A 5,152-nucleotide genomic window follows, 5' to 3' on the forward strand; every position below is an offset into this window, starting at 1 on the left:
TTCATGTGTAGTCGTATATATATTTTGAAACAAATTTACATTGTTTTATATGTATTTCGCATATCTATTTCAATACAAATTTACCTTATTTTATGTGTTTTTTGTATATTTATTTTAATACAAATTTAATTTTTTGATGTAGATTTTGGTATATATATTTTTATAAATAAAAAAATGCATTATTTTATGGGTATTTTGTTTCTTTATTTTCATACAAATTTACATTATTTTATTAATATTCTGTGTATTTATTTTGATACGATTTTACATTATTCTATTTGTGTTTTGTACTTATTTTTTTATATAAATTAACGTAATTTTAAGTGTATTTGTTTATTTATTTACATACAAATTTACATTATTTTATGTGAATTTTGTATGTATTCCAATACAAATTTACCTAATTTTATGTGTATTTTGTATATTTATTTTCATACAAATTTAAAATATTTTTGTGTATTTTTGTATATAGTTTGATACAAATTTAGGTTATTTTATGTGTATTTTGTATATCTATTTTCATACAAATACACATTCTTTTATTGATATTTTGTTTATTTATTTTGACGCGAATTTTATGTGAATTTGTTTTCATTTTATACAAATTTACATTATTTAATGTGTATTTTGTACATGTATTTAAATACAAATTTAACTAATTATATGTGTATTTTATATATCTATTTTCATACAAATTGAAATTTATTTTTGTTTTTTGTATATATTTTATTCAAATTTTCGTAATCTTATAAAAATATCTATACCAAATACACATAAAATATTTAAATTTGCATTGAAATAAATATACAAAATGCACATACAATAAGGTAAATTTGTATTGAAAGATATGCAAAAATACATATAAAGCAATGTAAATTAGTTTCAAAATATATATACGAATACAAATAAAAAAACGTAGATTTCTATAAAAATATATATACAAAGTTCACATAAAATTAAGTAAATACGTATAAAAAAATGTATACAAAATACACATAAAATAATGTAAATTCGAATTAAAATAAATAAACAAAATACCAATAAAAGAATGTGTATTTGGATAAATATAAATATACAAAATACACATACAAAATAAACATAAAATAAAGTAGATTTGTAAAAAAATATATGTACAAAATACACATAAAATAATGTAAATTTATATAAAAATATATATACAAATACACATAAAATACCATGAATTTGTATAAAAATATATATTCAAAATAAATATTAAATAATGTAAAAGCGTATAAAAATATATATACAAAGTACATATAAAATAATGTAAATTCGTATCAATATAAATCAACAAAACACCAATAAAATAATATATATTTGAATGAAAATAAATTTACAAAATACACATAACATAACTAAAATTTGTATTAAAATATATTCAAAAATACATAGAAATAATTTGAGTTTGTATGAAACTAGATATACAAAATACACATAAAACTTGGTAAATTTCTTTTGAAATGTATATACAAAATACCCATAAAATATTGTAAATTTGTGTCAAAATATATAAACAAATACACATAAAATAACGTAAATTTGTATGAAAAATATATAGAAAATACACATAGAATAATGTCAATTCGTATCAAAATGAATGAGCAGAATATCAATAAAATAATGTAAATTTGTATGAAAATAAAGATGCAAAATACCCAAAAAATAAAGCATATGTTTATAAAAATACAGATACAAAAATACACGTCGAATAATTAAATTTGTATTAAAATTAATATACAAAATGCGTATATAATAAGGTAAATTTGTATTGAAAAAATGTGCAACATACACGTTTACTCATACAAATTTATATTATTTTATTGGTCTTTTGTTTATTTATTTTGATACGAATTACATGATTATATGTGTATTTTGTACATATTTTTAAACATAAAATAACGTAAATTTGTATGAAAAATATATACAAAATACACATAGAATAATGTCAATTCGTATCAAAATGAATGAGCAGAATATCAATAAAATAATGTAAATTTGTATGAAAATAAAGATGCAAAATACCCAAAAATAAAGCATATGTTTATAAAATACAGATACAAAATACACATCGAATAATTTAATTTGTATTAAAATTAATATACAAAATGCGTATATAATAAGGTAAATTTGTATTGAAAAAATATGCAACATACACGTTTACTCTTACAAATTTATATTATTTTATTGGTATTTTGTTTATTTATTTTGATACGAATTACATGATTATATGTGTATTTTGTACATATTTTTCTATACGTATTTACATTATTTAATGTGTATTTTGTTTATATATTTTCATACAAATTTACGTTATTATATGTGTATTTGTATAAATATTTTTATACAAATTTACTTTATTTCATGTATTTTGTATATATATTTCAATTCAAATTTAGCTTATTTCGTGTGTATTTTGTATATATTTTCATAAAAATTAATTACTTCTGTGTATTTTTGTATATAGTTTTATATAAATTTACGTTATTTTATGTGTATTTTGTATATTTATATTCATACAAATACACATTCTTTTATTGGTATTTTGTTTATTTATTTTGATACGAATTTACATTATTTTATGTGTATTTTGTATACTTTTTTTTATACGTATTTACTTCATTTTATGTGTATTTTGTATATATATTTTTATAGAAATCTACGTTATTTTATGTGTATTCGTATATATATTTTGAAACAAATTTACATTGTTTTATATGTATTTTGCATATCTATTTCAATACAAATTTACCTTATTGTATGTGTTTTTTGTATATTTATTTTAATACAAATTTAATTTTTTTATGTGTTTTTTGGTATATATATTTTTATAAATAAAAAAAATGCGTTATTTTATGGGTATTTTTATAAATATTTTGATACAAATCTACATTATTTTATGTATTTTGTATATACATTTCAATTCAAATTTAGCTAATTTTATCTGTATTTTGTATATCTATTTTCATACGAATTTAATTACTTCTGTGTATTTTTGTATATAGTTTTATACAAATTTACGTTATTTTATGTGTATTTTGTATATTTATATTTATACAAATACACATTCTTTTATTGGTATTTTGTTTATTTATTTTGATACGAATTTACATTATTTTATGTGTATTTTGTATACATTTTCTTATACGTATTTACTTAATTTTATGTGTATTTTGTATATATATTTTTATACAAAAATACGTTATTTTATTTGTATTCGTATATATATTTTGAAACAAATTTACATTGTTTTATATGTATTTTGCATATCTATTTCAATACAGATTTACCTTATTGTATGTGTATTTTGTATATTTATTTTAATACAAATTAATTTTTTCATGTGTATTTTGGTATATATATTTTTAATAAAAATGCGTTATTTAATGGGTATTTTGCATCTTTATTTTCATACAAATTTACATTGTTTTATTAATATTCTGTGTATTTATTTTGATACGATTTTACATTATTCTATTTGTGTTTTCTATATATTTTTTTTATACATATTTACATTATTTAATGTGTATTTTGTATATTTTAAAACAAATTTACGTTATTTTATGCGCATCTGTTAAAATATTTTGATACAAATTTACATTATTTTGTACAAAAAACAAATAGAATAATGTAAAATCGTATCAAAATAAATACAGAGAATAACAATAAAATAATGTAAATTTGTATGAAAATAAAGATACAAAATTCCCAAAAATTATCGCATTTTTTATAAAAATATATTTACCAAAATACACATAAAATATTTAAATTTGTATTGAAATAAATATACAAAATGCAAATACAGTAAGGTAAATTTGTATTGAAAGAGATATTCAAAAATACATATAAAACAATGTAAATTTGTTTCAAAATATATATACGAATACACATAAAATAAAGTAGATTTCTATAGAAATATATATACAAAATACATATGAAATTATGTAAATACGTATAAAAATATATATACAAAATACATATCAAATAATGTAATTTCGTGTCAAAATAAATAAACAAAATATCATGAAAAGAATGTGTATTTGTATGAAAATAGATAATAGATAATAAATTTGTATAAAATATATATGCAAGATACACATTAAATAATGTAAATATGTATAAAAAAGTATATACAAAAAACAAATAGAATAATGTAACATCGTATCAAAATAAATACACCGAATATTAATAAAATAATATAAATTTGTATGAAAATAAAGATGCAAAATTCCCATAAAATAGCGCTTTCTTATAAAAATATATATACCAAAATACACATAAAATATTTAAATTTGCATTGAAATAAATATACAAAATGCACATACAATAAGGTAAATTTGTATTGAAAGAGATATGCAAAAATACATATATAAAACAATGTAAATTTGTTTCAAAATATATATACGAATACAAATAAAAAACGTAGATTTCTATAAAATATATATACAAAATACACATAAAATTAAGTAAATACGTATAAAAATGTATACAAAATACAAATAAAATAATGTAATTTCGAATTAAAATAAATTTAAATTTGAATGAAAATATAAAAACAAATACACTTAAAATAACGTAATTTTGTATAAAATATATATGCAAGGTACACATTAAATAATGTAAATGTGTATAAAAACTATATACAAAAAACAAATAGAATAATGTAAAATCGTATCAAAATAAATACACAGAATATCAATAAAATAATGTAAATTTGTATGAAAATAAAGATGCAAAATTCCCAAAAATTATCGCATTTTTTATAAAAATATATATACCAAAATACACATAAAATATTTAAATTTGTATTGAAATAAATATACAAAATGCATATACAGTAAGGTAAATTTGTATTAAAAGAGATATTCAAAAATACATATAAAACAATATAAATTTGTTTCAAAATATATATACGAATACACATAAAATAAAGTAGATTTCTATAGAAATATATATACAAAATACATATGAAATTATGTAAATACGTATAAAAATATATATACAAAATACATATCAAATAATGTAAATTTTTGTATATGTATTTTTATAAAAATATGCTTTATTTTATGGGTATTTTGCATCTTTATTTTCATACAAATTTACGGTCTTTTATTGATATTCTGCTCATTCATTT

This window comes from Eriocheir sinensis, unplaced genomic scaffold (genome assembly GCF_024679095.1).
Source record: "Eriocheir sinensis breed Jianghai 21 unplaced genomic scaffold, ASM2467909v1 Scaffold74, whole genome shotgun sequence".
Lineage (NCBI taxonomy): Eukaryota > Metazoa > Arthropoda > Malacostraca > Decapoda > Varunidae > Eriocheir > Eriocheir sinensis.